We start from the raw sequence: 19,041 nt of genomic DNA on the forward strand, positions 1-19,041 counted from the left end.
GATTAAAGTCACAATGTAGAAAGGGGTATTATTCTTTCAACTGAGTCCCATTCCAGCAGACATTTGCTCTGTACTACAAAGCATGTCACATTTTCCATCACGCACTCAGGAAACTTCTCTCACTGGAAAAAGGCATGGGATGTTGCAGGTCGGGACAGAAACATGCTGCCTGAACAAGAGCTTTAGAGGAAGGGGAGCACTTTGCACAGTCTCTTCCTGTTATTACTCAACATCTTCTTGGTGCCAGCCCATGTACTTTAAAGGGTTTGTGAGATTAGTAAGGTTTACATACAGCCCTTGCATGGCCAGAGCTGTCCCTTGTTTTTATAAGCCTAGACAGGGAACTCACTGCCCCAGCCAACTTTATAGGACCCTGGCAACCATGAGACAGCTGTGAACAACTTCAACTTGCCTACCACTGCTTATTTTCTTCCTCTTGGACCATCCGAGCACTCAGCAGTGGCCTGAACAACAAAGGACTGCAGGCTGCAGAGGATTTGGAGCAAATAAAACCGTTTGGTCAAGTGGCAGCAAAACAGTTTCACAGACAATAGGCCTTCAAAAGGCACTAGTTGACAGCATCTGCAACAAAGCTAGCAGTTTCCATGTTGTTTTTTTCAAGCATTTTGGCTAATAAAACTCAGTCATTTGACTGTTTGAAGCAACATAAAGGTGCAGAGGAGAGCAAAGGAAAAGGAAGAGATTACATTTCATAAGGGCTTCTTACAAGGGAAAAATAAAAAAGGTGCAAAAGCAAACTCCTTGGATGGCAACAATTCTGGGGCACCATCTCAATGTCTGTTGGGGAAGTGTTTTGACATTTCAGATATGCCAGTGGAAAACTACCACTTCACAGAATTATCTCTGCAAGTTAGATCTGATCTACTACTATATCACTGTCCTGTGCAAAATACCTGGAGCATTAGTATTCCCACAGCATAAGCATAGTTCCACAGAAGGCAAGAGCATTACCCATATTTTGAAGCTAATCAAATCCGCAAGAGTTCATAAGGTGGTGCTTACCTCTCCACCATCCATCCTCTATAGCAGAGTCCTTGTACAGTATTTCAGCTGGATCAGAGCTTAGGTACCTTCCTGAGGTAAGGTCTGCATAAGACCTGGATGCACAAGATGCCTATTGAGCATACTAATAAATGCACTTTAAAATACAGGGATTTGTTTTGCTTTTGAGCAGTTTCACAGCTCTACTGCAGAAACATTCAATTTGGTTTCCTTCTGGATGTGGTCCTAGTAAAACACACCTATCTGAGCCCATAACCATGGTATCATGGCACTCAGGCTGAGATTTATAAACTCTCAGCCAGACTCAGGAGGCCTTAATATGGTTTTTATGAAGGTGTGTTTAGAAGTCAGATGAGAATATATTGTATATTAGTGTGCATGCATGCATTTATATGCACATGCACATCCATATACAAATGCAAACAAACGCACAAAACCACACATCATGGACTATCTCATTCACATAGTCTGTCACCTGTCTCAACTTGCTCTTTGGAAAGTTAGAAAACAAACATGCATCCTCTACTTAAAACTTCAGCTAGCTATAACATCACTTCGAACAGCAGCTCTAAAAATTTCACTGGGAAGTCCAGTACCTACTGACACTAATCCTTAGCTCTTATAAAAATGAGGTAGCTTCATTAACTTTAGTGGAGCTGAGTAGATGGCTCCTTTTATCTAAACACTGGCTATAAACCATTATTCTCACAAGTGCTTCTTTTTTTTTTTCCCTTGAGGTGACTGTTCAGAACATCTTCTACTCACTTTAAAATAAAAACACAACCACCTCATATTCTTTCGTGCTCATCAACTACTACTGGTCGCTCAGACAAGGTAGATTTAGAATGAGGCTCTGCAACAGATAAAACCTCTATAAAGTTGTGCTGCTGCAGTCTCTGCCCACACTGGCACTTCATCTCCACGATGAGTCAGCCAGGCAAGTAAACTGGCAGAAAACTAAGTAGGGGAAAGGAGTGCGTGCTCTTCTGCCAGGTCAGCTCTTGGACACTACTCACAGCAGACACAAATGGACACAGGCACAACACAAGCGAGGGGGCTGGACTGAAGCAGCGCTGGTTCAGTTCAGTCTAGGTTACCACTGTGCATGTTCACAAGCAAAGCAAGATACCCTGTAGCTCCAGGTAAGCCTTGTACTCCAGGCTTGATGAACTCCCTCTTAGGAATTCACCTAACAAACCTGCAGATGCTGGAGCCCTGGAAAAGATTGCACTTCGCACCCTCCCCTAAGGCACGCTGGCCAGAATGCCTGAGAACCGTAAGGGTGCTCAGAAAAGGTTCAGATGTAAAAAAATCAGTGAATGTACTTAAAGAACAGTAAGCTCCTGAGCACTGCTCTTATTTAAGAAAGCATCCACCTTAATTTTACAAGGATGAAGCCCCCAAAAGCATTTGCAGCAGCACACACTTCTAGCTTTCCTATTTTAGATCTGTTTTTATTCATCAGACTTTCCACATGGTAATCCTAGAAGAGCAATTGCAATGCAGTACTTCCAGCATCAAATTAAAGAGGCCTAATTTGTGGCCACAGCTGTGGCCTGTTATCTGTACTTCATCACTCCAATTCAGCACAACACAGACTCCATAAGTCTTCAAACTCCTACATGCCTCTACACCACAACAGCAATTAATTTGGCTCCACCAGCCTGTATCATAAAAATAATACAGTAACATACCGCAATATGAAAATAAAACAGATTCAGCCCTACCAAACTTCTCCGTAATTTAACAAAAAGCCCTGCAACTTCAGCATTTAAGAATTTGGACTTTTGTCAGAAATTTTTTTTATTCATATACTTACTGTTAAAGGATACTGATAAGTCTGAAGTAGTAATTTCAAATTAGCACCTAAACCACACCCCTGCTTTTACAGTTATACTATGGTTAAAACATAAACATAAGCTTGCTTACTTACCTTATCTGTTTTCATCTACCCAGATACATTATTTTCTCAGATACATGCCTACCCCTTAAGAACTTCTGCAAGAGTTACTCTGAATAAAAAAGAAAAAAAAAATTCCCTGCAGTCTTTAAAATGGCTCCTGCAAGTTTTCCTACAGGCCCTTTTCAAATCAATTGTGCAAGACAGACTGCTTTTTAGACTTTGTCTTTCCCTTCCATCCTGCTAGGGACCTAAAGGCATACTATAAAGGAACCTAGTCACAAGGTTAGCTATCTCCTACGCTTAACCACGAATCAAGAACCACCTTTCCCAACTGGCATGCGTTGTCTTCTCTACTAAGGTGACTATTTAGTCTTGCTGCTTCAAAAAACATATAGGTATTGTTTTGCTAGGTAATTTTGCATAGTAATCTTAAACTAACATCGCTCATTGCATACTCTTATGCACTATTACAAATCCATGCAAGTAACCAATTACTTGCAACAAACAGAAACAAGCAAACAATGCAAACAGAAATAGTCATTTACCAATGGGGAGTGGGGGAGTGGGGGGGGGGGGAGGAGATCACCAACCTTTGTCACAAAGCAGTTGCTCAGTCTCTGATCTCCCAAGGGAGGCCCTATTAATCACCTTCCAGAAATGAGCTAACATTATAAAATCTGTAGCTCTAAGAGCAAAAATCCAAGACTCGGAGATAATGGTTTTATTACACACTTTATAACGTCTTCATGTTTTACAGAACATACATTGACTCGCTCCTGACAACTTTCTTGCTTCTTTTGCTTTATCAGCATGTCCTTTACTCCACAGACACGAGTTCTCCTTTACTGTCAGATGTTCTGATACATATCTAAGTTCAAAGCACGTGTTTACAAACTTGAATTCAACTTTGATGCCTGATGCTCACGCTTTGTGACTGAAAACACTTTTCGCAACTGAAATTGTTTACCTTCTCCAGCGACACCTATTAGACTAACGAGAGTTATTACCTCTATGAGCAAATCTTTTTAATACAGTCATTTAGCGTCATGAGCCCAGGCTTTTAGAATAGCATCAAGAGTTGATATTTGCAATAAAGCCACAGGAGCTGGTAGCACTGCTCAGTTTCAGTGATCTCAAAGTACTTCATAAAGAAGTTCAGGAACTTCCCAGGTCACATACTACTGGCATATACAACTAGGTATGCAAATATATACCATGAACTAGGTACGTACAAGTCCTTTGACTTGTTCAAGGGCTTGCGCTCACTTCAGCGATCAAATGGCCAATTTACACACTGCCCCCATTATTCCCTTCTACAAAAATCACAGATTCAAGATTGTTCATGATTTAAGCTGGGACTAACTTGGCCAGCTGGGGAGCAGAGGTTCAGGGGGCGGACTATATTTCAGATAGAGCTGTGTCTTGGTTTGCTAGCCTACTGATATTTTGCAGAAGCATGAAGGTCTTCATGCTTCCTCAAGAGTCCTACTGGCAAACAGGAAGGAATGCAGCACCTGTGCAAAATCTCATCAACTTGCATGCACCTTTGCAATGTGGCAGTCCACACTGCATTCACACCTGGGTAGATCAAGGGAAAGGTTATCTGCATAAACTCTGCTGAAAAGATCTTCCCCAAGGTCATGCAGAAAGTTACTAGCAGAGCCTAGAACAGAACATACACAGAAAGTTTCTTTGCTGTTGCTTTCCATAAGAGAAGGATTTCACCACCCAACACTCAAATTCAAGGCTTGTGCTACAACCATAAGAACAGGTTCTCTCATATACAGCAAGGAATGCAGGAATCAGAGAGAGGCAGAAGACCAAGTAACTCCTGAAACGTGCAAAGTCTTTATCTGTTTAAGATATTGCATAGATTCTGAAGATGACTAAGAATTTTATTCATGAAAAATCAACCCCAAATAACTCAAAGAACATTCAGCGTGGGAGGTTCTTTTGCAGAAATTAAATAGCGATTGTGATGAAATAGTATCTTGTGTTGAGTTTCCCAAGAATTTACATTTTGCTCAAGCTATTACCTAACCATGTATAACTAGGAACCATCCACACAGAATACTGGCCAATTTGTTATCTCAAAACGTAGAGCTGTTTAAAAAAAGCAAAGGGAGAGGAAGCAAAAGAAAGGATAATTTTAAAAATAACCTTGGGCAAAATTCACTTTTCAGAGCTACAGATCTCACCTCCAGTTGACATCAGCTACAGATCTGCACAGAGCAAGTATTTGTAATATTGCAGATAATGCTGGCTAAGCACAGATCATCTCGGATCTACTTCTACTCACACAATACATCACTGACTTACCTGTACTTACAGCAGATACCTCATGATTTAAAACCTGGTGCCTCAAAAGTGTTGCCAGGAGATGACAAGAGAGGCTTTGAGCACCAAAAAAAAAAAAAAAAAATCAACATTTGTAAAATACACTTTTTAGAATTTTTTCCTTCCCCCTCAGCTCTCCTATATTTATAAAAATGTGATTTTTCACAGTTTTAGTAAGCAAAGTTATGAGCTCCATCCTTTCAGGTAAACCACCTGGATGTTAGGTGAACACTAACATGTCAACAGTTACTATGTAATGAAAAAAAAAAAGTACTAAAAAAAAAAATCCACTTCCAAAGCTGCTGATAACATTTAGAAACTAAAAAAACACTCCTTAAAACTGATTACACCTACTGCATAATTAAAACAATTAGTTTTTAAGGGACTTAACATGGAACTTACCATCTCTTAGGCATTCAGTCTCAGTCTGAGAGAATATTACTTATCTGTAATCACACTCTTGGGAATGCAAAAGGAAAAGGAAACCACAACTATATCCTGATTTCTTTTAAAAATTTATAAAAATCAGTTCTTCCATTTAAAGCGCCTTTTGCTTAGCATTAAAGCACTACATTTGTTCAGTTAAAGAGATCGAACAGCATCTAAGTCCATCAGTTTAGGACAATGGGCTACTATGCTTCAAGTCACATGTAGCACATATCAAATCAAATGTCAGAGACACCAGGCATTTAAATGCATGTTTGACATACTTTTTGCGACGCGGTATCTTTCACTTCTCAATGGGGCTGTGGGAGGGAGACGAAAAAGGTTGGTTTATTATGAATTTCATTATAAAGGCATGGTTTGGCAATTCACATCATCAGATGGTACAACTGCCCACTGCTAGATGCTGCCTCGCACAGGAAAAATACATGCCAGAAATCACCATTCTGCATATTCAGAGGGAGCAATTATAATCACTGCCTGTCTACTCACATAGCGGCATTATACAGCTCTCGTACAGTAACGCCAACAAGAGTAATTTCTCATGAAACTTTCAAGCCATTCATTCTCATTTGTGCACAACAACATTTACTATTCTCAAGTGCCCTATGTCACTGGATTTATATCAAGCCTTGACAACAAAGCAAAGACAGTATATTTTGAAGGGTCCCAAATTACTGCTGCCATTTTGCAAACGGAGTCGACAGTATTAGGCTCTGGTCAGTCATACCAAGGTTTCTCTCAGGTTTTGTCTCCACTTCTGTAAGAGAAAAAGGTCCATTTTTGCCAGATGTTGATTAATGTGAGTTTACTTTCATAAGGTGAAACTCTATCAAAGACAAAGCAAACTTTTCTTTCAAGTAAGTAAACTAAGCTATATCCAGGAAAAGTAAGATATAAAAGCCTGAACTTCTGTTTTGCACTAAAAGGTGCTTTCTTTCTGCCATAATTCCAGAGAAAAATAACTATACTCATGATTAAAGTTACTATAAGTCATGTCTTTTCCCCAAGTCCATCCTCATCTCTACACTATTGAACAAAATCAAAGACAAATTTCAGACTTCCATTTTGATGTTAATCAAATACCACCACCTAGCTTAGCACTTCTAATACGGAGGGTTCTCAGTACTTTCTAGAGGATGTCATTATCACTGTTTTACAAACAAGGAAACAGAGATCCAAACAGCTGAACTGGGTAAGATCAGTAAATTGAGAGACAGGGTTGGTCAACCTGAGAAAGTCAGTGCACAAGAAACTAAACTCTGAAAGCAGATTAAATCAAATTAAAGGTACTTATATTTTACTTGCCTGTAAAAGAGTTTAATGTAATTTTATTAATGTATTTAACTGCGGAAGTAAATAAAGCAAACCAAAGCCACTTAAATTCTGCTTAAAAGGTCTTGTACATGAGCATAATGTAATTTAAACTAATCCACTTCAAAGCATACCTTAATCCAGATTAACTCTTCCAAATGTTCCTATGCAGATGAATCCTACCGTACACTAAATGCAAAGGTCGTTACTCAAAGGAGATGAACTACCTTATTCTTACCAAAATAGGGAGATTGTTGATGAGTTGCTGGTGATCGATATATTATGACATGCTGATTTCCCATTACATATCCTGAAGTAACAGAAACCAGATCTCCTAGATCTCAGGTTCAATGTTTCCCACCCTACTGGATAGGGAATCTTCATTTTTGAACTCTTTTCTAACAGAAAACAGCTTCAAATTCAGGCCCAATCAGATTTCAGTTTTATTGCTGTTTAAATCCAAAGGGAAGATTTCACATACGACACTTAATCTTTTATCTACCATTGTCTAGATTGATGGTTGCCTACAGAAGGGTTTGATTTAGCTTGCTTAATCTCATTTTACTTATATATCTTTGTTTCAGTCAAAAGAAATGCTCCTCCTTCAGAACCAGAGTTCTCCAGACTTTCTTGTGACAACAGATGATGTCTTTAAGGAGGCGTATGGAGAGCATGAGAGGTAAGGCAATTCTTCTACATGCAAACCTTCCATGCACATACAAGTTACGTGTATAAACCCTGCCCAAGATGATCCCGCTCTCTCTGAATGAGAGGCAGACATGCTTAAGCCACTGGCTTAAGCACTCCTTTTAAGACACGAAAGGACGCTGGCTTGCAGTTGTCACGTTTGGCAGTGCGAAAACACAGCTGATGACGTACTTCTTCCCAACTTTGTCTTCCCACATGCGAGCAGCAACTCCACAGCAAAGCCATGGGAACCATTCTGCAAGCTAGATCTTGCATGTTGGCCATCAGCAAACCTCATCACCTGACCTGCAGGTTGCCTTGCAGTGAGGTGGGTCTCAGCAGAGAGCAGCACCAGCAACCACAGGTGGGACAAGAACTGAAACCAAAGTTGTCCCACCAGGCTTCACTGCTGGTGCCCAACATGGGAGAGGAGAAAGCAGTCCTGAACGCTCAAGGAGGAGACAGGTCAGTAGCTGAAGTAAGAGGGGAAAGCAAGATGGGCCAGCTATTAAAGGGGTGGAAACTAATACACAGCAGTCTGGTGTTTAAAGCCCTGATCTTGCTGTGAAAAAACTACATCGCTAACATGGTCAGCTAATGACAGTTAAAACTTAAAGTTAAAATAAATTATATAATTCACATGAGTCAGCAGGCAAAAGTCAATCAGGCTCTTCTACAGCCTTAAGCTTAACCTGTTAGCTTGTACAGACTATGAATTGTGTTTTCAAAGATTTAAGCTTAAGTTAGTTAAATTAAGAACCCACCCTTTTTCATAGTTAATTCAAGGGTACAGATGAAACTAGAAATGCGTCTCCTCCTACTTCTATCACCCACCCCCACAGAAAAATACTTAAATAGCAGGGATTCATAATCTGGAACAGAGAGCAATAGCCTATTAAGTATCGTCTAATTTAAATAACACTCTCCCATTCAGTGCATTCTAAAATACATTTTCACTACTTCATTCTTTACTTGATATTTCTCACTAGGTTTCCCAAACCTCAGAGTGTATTTATTCTAGACACAAATGTAATGATAGATTGCAAGTATTCAGCTGAATGATGTATTTGATATTGTAAATATATTCTAAGTATCAGAAAAATTATCTGTAGCTATATAGTGCTTTTTTTGGCTACAACTCCATTATCTAAATATTCTCTACTCTTTGCAAGTCACAAAATTCCCTCTTTTTTTTTTTTTTTTTTTTAAACTGAATACATGCAAGTAACCTCTCTTTCCCACTAAGTTCTTATGCGGCCCATTACTATGACACTAAGTGCCTCACAACTCTTAATGCATTTGTTTTCACAATATCCCTCTTAGCAACATTATACAGCATTAGCTACCAAATCACTAATAAAACCAAGTATGGTAGCTAATCGTGAAAACTAGAACAAAAAGCAGAGAATATACAAGTCAGATCAGCATTTGAATAGAACTGTAATACCAGTTTTCTCAGCTTTAGGAGAAACCAACAAAACCAGAATCTTCTCCTGTGACGTACAAGGCTGAACCTCAGTTGTTCTTGTGGGAATGACTCTGCGTTGGAGAGGCCAGAAAGACATGATTCCCCACACAACACACAAGCAATATAAAAATAATGTGAAATGCATTCACCCACCGCCTAGTAAATGTAACCGGGAACAAGATCTGGGGTGAAATGAGGATAAACATATGCAGTTTAACAGGAAATATGCAAGGTGGCAACCCAGAGAGACTGATTTTATTTATTCCATTATAAATCTGGAATAACAGAATAAACTGCACTGAAACAGAGATCAGAATCTAACCTACGCAGCTTATGGGAGACGAACAATATGATAAATAACAGACACTGCCAGAATTGTTCACTGCACAGAAGATACTTGAGTACTCAAAAAACATTTGAGTACTTTCATCGTATCAACAGGTACGAGAACAACTTTTGAACCTAAAGCATTACTATCCCACTACAACCAACCCACCCCTCTTTCCTGATGTGACACTTTGAGATTAACTTGGAGCACATTCAGTCCCTAACCAATCCAGGCGACACTTCAGACCTGGAACCCTTCAGAGGAGAAAGGATTTATATGGGGCAGGGGGAAAACTACATGAAGCTCACGTGGGATGCAATAGCTATTTATGCTGACAGCCTGCACAAGGCACTAAAGGCTCTTAAACCCTTCTGTTAGATCCTCACCTACAGATAAAGGTTAACTACCTAAGCCCTAGTCATACTGTGGCTTCATTTTCCGAGGCTATTTCACTAGAAGAAAACTCAGATCAGATGGGGTCATTCCTCCACAGTGCAACAAAAGGTCCTGCTCCAGAAGAGATCACGGTATGCAACTGCCACACAACTTAGATGTGGTTGTCGTGCCCTAGAGTTGCCAGTTCAGCGCTGATTTACCTTCCTCCCCACTGGCTTTTCACAGTGAGTGCTAACGCAGACTCCAGCAGAGTAAGAGAGTAGACAGCAACAGCAAATAAATTAGATAGCAGCAGAAGTGACCTAGCACCACCTGGATTAAGGGCTGCATGGAAAATAAGGGGAGGGAAAGGAGTCAGCTCCTCAACAGCAGCCATCCTGAAGGCACCAAGTTTATCAATACTGAATTGATGGCTTCACAGCTTTAATAAGCTTTGCAATGTAAGACAGTACTCTCCCTATAGCAGATTGGTAACAGGGATAGGTAATATAAAAAACAAGCGTGTGTGATTTCTGCAAAAACAGCCTGTTAACGTGGCTATAAGTTATTTGATTTACTATTTATTAAGTACTTGTAAATTGGTCAGTGCTATCCAAGTTACAAAGACAAATGTCTTCTGCTTTAAGAAGCTGACAATCGAAACGACAGAAGGGAACAGACAAGGTGCACTGAGAAGCCAGTGATGAATGGTGAATATTCTGATTGGAATTACATTGCTTCCTGTCAGCACCTCAGACCTAGAGTTCTTGCTGGAGATCTGCTGACTCATGGGCAAGTGATTTGGAGCGCAGTATCAGCAAGACATTTCAGACAGAAGGAGCACAGAGAAAGAGTCAAGAAGAGACAAAAAAGACATCTATTAGCAGCACATGGAGGAGAAGCATGAAGGATGTCTTAAGTCATCTGAAAACAGCTTTAGCTGAGAAAAGAAAGCTGCAGGAATTTGATACTTAAAGTAAGCTAAAGAGGGAGACAGTGGGAAGAACTCGTAGCTGAGGTAAGGGGAGAAAGATTAGAGCAACCCTTCTTTACACAACTGTGAGAAAAACCAACGTGGCCATTCAGGAGACCCATCTGATGAAGGCAGGTGAATGAATAGTCGTCAGCTCTTGAGAATGAGAAACAGTCATGTAGTTATGAAAATAGGGTTAGATGAATACTCAAGGACAATCCCTCAGCCTTGGGAACATGCTCACTGGTACAAGTCTAACACGTCACATATCTATAAAGTTTGTGAGTGCACTAGCCAAGAGTTACTTTGGCAGCATAAAAGATATTACTGTCAAAGATGGGCTTTGTACAAATGATTTTTTGTTTTTCTTAGCAAGTGTCCCTTCCCCTCCCCCCAAGTCCTCAAACTATACAAGGCTTCAAATGTCTTTTTCCCTTTATCATCACTTACAAACTAGACAAAGAATAAAACATGCGTTTGTTTTCTCTGCTTGATAGGAGAATAGTTTTTCCCCAGTTTGGTGGTACTCCAAGTGAAAAAGACAGCAGATAAGTACTGATGTCAAGAGGGTTTCCCCCCACACCCCATAAAACTGTTTACTGTGCCAGCTTTTTCTGAGTAACCTCAGAAATGATGTACTTTATTTCTGATAGATGACAGGACAGTGTAGTTGGCAAAAAAAAAAAAATTAGACCCATATGAACGTGTGATTCATATGCAGTGTCATTAGTCCAAAGAATAGGGTGGTACATGGTTATTAAAGATATCATCCTACACATAAGCCTTCAAATGAACGTCCTTTCCTGGACTTTTGCAAAGCTCTTTTCCCAGCTCTTCAGTACTTCACAGTTGCTGAGCAAAACTCTTCTAGCAACAGAAGAGCTCCTCTTACAACTAAGCGTGAAGTTCAAGCATGAAGCTAATCTGGCAGAGCTGTCTCCTGACAACATTTCCCACATGGCCTGAGTTATCAGATGGTTTCACTGAAATCATACAAAAACAGAATAAGTTTGAGAAGTTTCAGATTTTTTTTTAACATTTAAAAAAAAAAAAAAGCAACAAGCATAAAAACATACTATGGTAGCAACACCTCTACCACAAACTGTACAAGCTACTGTTTCCTCCCAAGTCTGGCTACAGTACAGAACCTGAAAAACACGCACACAGAGGATACAGTCTGCACCAAAGACAGATGGATTTGATAGCTAGCCTACTTCAAACACTAGTATAGCAAGGGGTTGAAGTCTAGCAACAGAAGTACCCTTAGTTAATGTATGTAAAAGATCACTCTGTGAAAGGATTTTCATCCAGACACCTCACAGGCACGCTCTCAAAGCCAGCAGCTATTGCTGGCACCATCAGCCAGGACAAATGCCTCCTCTTTACAACAAATGGATATCTCAGCCAAAATAAGTGACCTTCAGGAGACCATATACTACACAGAGAAAGGTTAATTAAGAAACCCTTGTTTCTTCTTCCTTCTCTCCCACGCACCAACAGTTTCAGGTCTGGCTCTAGAGGATGAAGGGGATTACTAAAAAGAGCTGCAGAGATTGGCACTATAATGCCACCAGGAATAGGAATTCAAGACAGATCCAGGAGACCTGGCCTCAGCGACTGACCCAGCCTCTGACCCACTTTATGACTTGGCCAAACTGCTTCCCTCCTTGGTGCCACGGCTCCTCTCCCAGCCTCTGCACACTCTTAGGCAATGAGGCTGAATTCCTCAGGGCAGTGACGGCTTCTCGCCATTTTTAGTAACAATGCTGAATAATATGCTAGTAAAAAAAAAAAAAAAAAAGGGCCTGATTTTATCAGGTTCTGCCACGCTAAGAATAAAAGCATCTTTGCACTTAAATAACGGAGAATGCCCATACAGTTAAACCTATTAATATTCTTTAAAAGTAAGTATAGCTGAAAGAATGAAAGGTTGTTCTCCTTCACAAAATTGCTGTATCCATAATGATGCCTCCAATCTACCCTAAATGTCTATTTACAGAGGCATTTCTTCTAAGCTTTCAGTTCTCGTCCTTCCCTGCAGCTTTATTCCCTCATTTAGGGATTGCAAACTATTCGTGATGTGGGAAACTGGATCAAGTCTCAAACGAACAGAAAAAATAATCTGGAGGAAAACAAACAACTTATTTTTAACCTGGATCAGTTCCCTGACTGAGCTGATTCCCTACCACAGAACAGGTGTATCAACACGTCTGAGGAGAAGCTGCAGCAAATCAAGCTGCCACCACTGCTGAAAGAAATAAATGCACGTATCCACCAGTAGGATACAAGTGTTTTTAAAGGCTTAATATTCGAGTAGGGGTTCTGGCATAGGAGAACTCTTTAAAGCATCATAAAATGGACTTAATACATATTCCTTATGTTTTTCACAGTTTCCTTTGCCAGTTTGGCTAATTATACGATATTTAAGTTTAAACATATGTTTCCTCCCTTGCAGTGAATCCTCTCCTCCTACATGATACAGCAGTGAAGTCATCCTGCTGACTTCAAGCTGAATCCTGCACCCTCTCCAGTCAGTGGGCATTTTAGTTCATCTGGAAAGCAGTCAGACTGGACAGTGCCATGATTCTTGCTGCAATGAGCAACCAGGAGCTCCACCATCGCAAGCTTCCTGAAACACACTGTCCAGGTACTACCTCTTAAAGACCCAGCATAAAGTCTACTGACCTGGGAATCTAGTTCTTAAAACATGTAAGAGGCACTCAAGACATCTGCATTAGTGAGAAAGGTGAACCAGACCACCATTGGTTTTTACTCTCATTCTGTCTACACTACCAGCAATTGACATTCGATACTGGCATTTTTCCTTTTTTTTTTTTTTTGGGGGGGGGGGTGGGGTGGGGGGAAGAAGGGGTGATTTTGTTTTGTTTTTAGGCAAAGGCACACAAGGGACAAGACAGTTCCAAATGGAAGGAAGTGGCAAAAAAATAAGCCAAAAAAGAAGGTATTTAAAAGAGCAAAAACCATCCAGCCCTTAACTGTCATGCACTGCTGACAGGAAAATCTCTGTCAGTTACTCCATTCCACATTATAAGTGCTTTTTTATAAGAGCAGTAGCAGAGCATGCCACAATAACTGTGTTTCATTAGCTTAGTGTAGTAGAGTATAGGATTTAACGGGAAAGACAGCAGCTGAAAATAACTGCATTAAATTAACATTAACCCACAAGTCCAGAAGAGGCATATAATATTCAGGACCACTACGGAAGCAGTAAGTCAGAATTAATGCCTATAAAGGATAAATAATCCTGCTCCTGGAACTCAGACTGGGATTCAAACATCCTAAAGGAAGAAGTTCACCTCAAACAGTGTTCCCTGAGAGGAGGGGAAAAAAATTAAGGAAGAAAAGCATAGCCTAGTTAAAGATATCAGTAGGTAGGAACATAGATTGTAAAACGATGTGTCTCCCGAAGGACTAACATTTTTTTATGATTTATACACACATTCCCACACATTCCTTCTCAAAAAGGACTTTGAAAAATAAATCCGATTTTAAGAACTGTAAATGAAACAGACATGTGAGAATTTAACACTTAGGGTAGAAAAGACCAAAACCTCAGAGATTAGAGCAACAAGGGCAGCCAGGACTGGAGTGGACTACAACACAGCCAGCAGTGACAGCGGTAATACAATTTGTGGATGTACTTTACAACAGCATTATCAGTCTTGATGCCACAAGGGCTTAAAAGAGGGCAGCATCACCAAAAAAAGTACTTAATAAATCAAACTGTTAGAACGAAGAGACACATGACAAACTCCAGAAAGAGTCTGTGCTTCCCTCAAACTAAAGACAAAACGTATGCTATAGTTGGGGAGGTAGTTATAAAAAACCAAAACAAAATAAAAAGGCTGAATTACAGCACCTATTATTTTCGTGTATGTATGGACAGGTACCAGAGGTAGGCAACAGTATTACTGGCAGAAAGGAATATAAAACTCCCAAGTTCTTTCTCCCTACTGGAAGCAAGCAGAACCTTCCCATGTACACTCCTCTCAGTGGCCAGAAATGGCCAGAAGCATAAAATTTTCTGTTACACCGCAAAGAAAGTTTCAGTTTAGATCTGTGTCTTCTTGCGTGTGAACAAAGCGCTAGCACGCAATGCGAGCACTAACAAAATGCTAATAGTAACAGCTGCAGCAAGAGCATCAAGAACAATGATGGAAAGCAGAAAGAAATAATTTTTTGGCCAAGGATAGGGCCCATCTAGCTTTTTTATAGTCTAAAGACTACATTGCCCCTTGCCCTCCCTTGGCTGTTTGATTGGAAGTCCATTTGCTATATAACCATACTTAGGTATCCCAGTCACAAGATGAGTGTCTATCCGGTGAGATGATGGACTGTACCTCAATCGGTAATGTGGGAATAACCAACACTGAGGCACCATCTCAGGATGGTGGAAGGTCTGCATTTCTTTCTTTCCATTTACAACATGGGTAGGGTATGTGAGGCCTTTGGGAAAGGAGGTAGCACAGAAATTGTTTCTAGAATGGTTCGGACAGCCTAAAATCTGTTCCCTCAGATATCTTGGGGGAGCCCTTGTGGAAGGAGCAAGGCACAGGCCATAGACTGACAGGTTACTTCAGAAAGCCAAAACTGACCTGAAAGCTTCCACTATAGCAGGGGAAGGATCTTCCGGTTCTTTTGAAGGAAATCCTCTCCAGTTGGAAAAAGATAGCCTGGTTAGGCCCTTGTCTAACTGAAGGTCAAAAGGAAAAATTGAGCCACAAAAAGGAGGTGTCAAGAAAGTCATGGCTGCAATTACCATAAGACCAACTCTAGGCATACCAAAGACCTCACCAAAACCGCTGCCTGATTAGCTGATTGCCTTCTCAGTTTATATGGCTACTCTAATTAGTAATGAGTAATAAATTTTAACTAACAGAAAGCAAGCATTTGGAAAGCATTAACATCCTATTTTCTGTAACAATCATGTTCAGGAAAGTTTTTACTTCCCTTCTGCACCCTTTTAGGATTTATAGTATTTCTAAAAAAGAGACAAAAATAATCTGTGGACTCTGCAGTTATAGCAAAACTAACTAACAAGGTGTTTACACTTTGGGTTTTTTAGGCTCCAAATGCTTCCTTATCAAGCACACAGAATGAGTTTGCAATGCACCTTTACTGGGTAGTTAGAGGTTTCCTTCTATTTGAGGTCCGCAAGAAAGCAGGATTTTTCAATTTATCTGTCTTTTTCTATCAGCTGCACAGAATTATCCCGCATGGACAACCAGTAAGGTTTTTTCTATGTTTTTGTTAAGTCTCCTTCATTAGCAGTATTATTTCTTGGTTCTGCTCTTTCACTGTACAGCCACCACCACATTTAGGTTTAATCAGACTCGGCAAGTGAGTACAAATCCAGTATTTCAGCTGAGCTTTCCTGTAGTATGATCAGCACAGAACTGCCTAAAAATTGAGTAAAGCACAGGATTTTAATTAAGCTGAGACTTTTATGTTTGAAGTAAATGCTCCCAAATATTTTTCATTTAAATACTCCAAGGAAAAACTGGAAGCCTGAATCTCACTTACTTCAAAGCTGCTTTATACTACTCTGGCAGTGGGGGTTTCGTTTACAGGAAAAATCACGTTCTGTATGTTTCAGAGTACAAGTCAAGTAAGTTGTGATGTGACAAATTGTTTTTAGCACAAGTTTTGGCTTTCAAGACTTTCATTTCATTTTTCTTAGAACAGTAAGTGAGAGTCTCCCTTTCTCATACACTTGTCTGACCAAGCAAAGCAAACAGCTTTCCTGTGAGTATCAGAGCTAAGGCCACCTGGTCAGAACCGCTGCGGTAAATTCTCACATGTTTAATAAGGCTCACACTGGAGTCTCTGCCTTACACTTTCTGCTCCATCAGTTTCCTACTTTCACAAAACCTGTCTGAACTTTGCATCTGCAGGACCTCTATTGCTCTGCTGACTTGGCTTGAATCAGCTAACAAGTTAAAAGTTACTGTAAGCAGAGAGGAAGGGGGAAAAGAAACAAAGACCCATATATACAGCTAACAAGTATATGGAGCAAGTGTATGAAAAGAATCCGAATTAATCCAAAATCCCTTAAACAGAATCGTATAAGCACTGTTTCTAAGGGGAGCAAACTAAAAACTGAGAAGGTGGAGGGATTACCCAACTTTAATAAAAGCCCTTCCTGAATTCCATACCTCATAACACTTCACCAGCTGAAATCCTTTCTAACACTGTGGCTTCCAAATGCTGGAAACATCAAGTAACAAATAAAATTACACCTGAGGTTCTCTTTTTATACGTGATTTTAGCTATACTGCCATTTTGTTGTAAGAGGTCTTCTAAAAGGCCCAATGAAACGTGGCATTTTTGATCAACCTCCACACACTGAAATTTTCAAATATATAAGCCAAAGTTAAGCAATTGTGTAGCTGTTGCTGTTCTTACGTTTTCACCAGTTATTTGCATAGTCATTCTCACTCTGATTTAATCTTTCCTTTCATGATTGCGTATGTCCGCATACAAAAAGAAAACAGTAAATCAAATCAAGAGTTTGGCAGGCACGTATTGGTGAGATCACAGCAAGCTCTTGGAACAGCACAGGCCCTCTCATACACAATCGGGTCATGGAGTTCCTGGGTACTTTCAGTAACCATCATCTGACTAACAAGAAATACTGAAATGGACACAGCATGCAAGGGAAGCTGCCTGTTAGCTAGTGAACACCCAGGGAGGTGACAGAACTAGTATTCAAGTTTCACAATTTATGCGTTACGTTATGTAGTCTCCCTGTATTAGTGCATTATCAAAACCAGCACATACTAGAGCTTTTTACATCATTAAGCTCGGAAATAAAAATCAAAAGTGGAAGTCCAAAGCTCCCATTAAACGATAAGCTTGAATACACAGAGGGCTTACTTTCTCTGATTTTTTAATTTTCTGATTAAAAAAATAGAAGGTATGACTGGCCAGAAAAATACTGCATTTTTGGAAAAGGTATACACGGCCCAACCAGAACAACAGAAGAATTACTTTAATATGTTTGTAATTCATCATGGTTCAATACCTTCTCATGAATGCTAATGCGTTTCAGTGAGACAAAGACTTGCGCAGGTGTGACAGAAACGATTAGTGAGTTATTCCCAAGCTGCAGGCTGCACTGGTGGCCACGGCGCTGAGGAACCTGTACACTGCATAAAAGGACCTGCCCGTAACTCTCCACAGACCAGTAGGACAGAATAATCAGAACAATAATTATAAACATTTGTTTCTCTCTCTTTTTACTTGTCTTCATGGTAACATGCACTGGTTATACCAAAATGCTATATACTGAAGTTAGCGAGGCTCTTATTGAGGAGCAAGCATATGAAAAGAATCTGAATTAATCCAAAATCCCCTAAACAATGATTCGCTGCCTTTCTTCCCCAAGACCTTCCAAAATGATGCTTATTTCAGACAAAAAATATCTACATGGATCTGTCTACATGCACCAGTACAGACAGGCTAGTTTAAATTTAAGCTGTACCTTGCATGAGTGTAACTTTTCCCTCTACCAGTAGCTTTGCAGTGAGCAATAAAACTTCATTTTCTTTTAGCACTCCACTTATTTCCACAGGTCTTGCACAACATCTAGAGAGAATTTTCCATTACATGTTGTTTATTACCAGTAATTCAACACCCTTTTCTAAAGCAGATATCAAGAGAGCATGAAGGACTTAAATGAAATGATGTGTAAGAAGAGGGGGATTTTTAACTCATTGTCCGCTTTCCAGGAAATACACTATTACCCCTTAATTACAAATAACATTCAAAGCTTAAAACACGCCCTTCCAACAAGTATAGGGGAAACAAAAATCAGCACCCAATATTTTCTAAGAGCAGCCACACCATCCAAGCACTCGTGCTCCAACAGCTGCCTTGCGTGAGGCAAACAGCAGCATACTCATGGTACAGGGGAGCGGGCTGCCGCTGGCTCCCTGCCTCTCTGCTTCCCTGTACACCTGAGACATGCAATTGCTGTGGCGTCCTCCTTCCCATGAGACAGTCGCAATGACTTCTGTAGCATAGGGGATTTCTGAAATGAACAGGAGATAATCCCCCAGGGGCTTATTTTATTAGCTATACAAAATTCTCAGGGTCGGAGGTCAGTGAAATCAGACGAAAACCGTTAATCCAGTGGGCTTCAGACTCTTTTAATAAAGGGCACAGGC

At 40.2% G+C, this 19,041-nt stretch overlaps 1 protein-coding gene across 9 annotated transcripts in view; it reads right to left on the reverse strand.

The window, feature by feature from the left end:
* The window catches only part of ELMO1 (engulfment and cell motility 1), a 328,408-nt gene that overhangs the window by 277,780 nt on the left and 31,587 nt on the right, over positions 1-19,041 (reverse strand). The window contains exon 3 of one of the 9 annotated variants that reach the window (XM_068935904.1): positions 5,246-5,319. The exons of the other annotated variants lie outside the window; for them this stretch is intronic. The gene's annotated coding sequence lies outside the window, so the exon portion shown is untranslated. The remainder of the gene's footprint in view (positions 1-5,245; positions 5,320-19,041) is intronic. 9 annotated transcript variants of the gene reach the window in all.

Source organism: Struthio camelus, chromosome 2, assembly GCF_040807025.1.
Source record: "Struthio camelus isolate bStrCam1 chromosome 2, bStrCam1.hap1, whole genome shotgun sequence".
NCBI classification, from domain to species: Eukaryota; Metazoa; Chordata; class Aves; order Struthioniformes; family Struthionidae; genus Struthio; species Struthio camelus.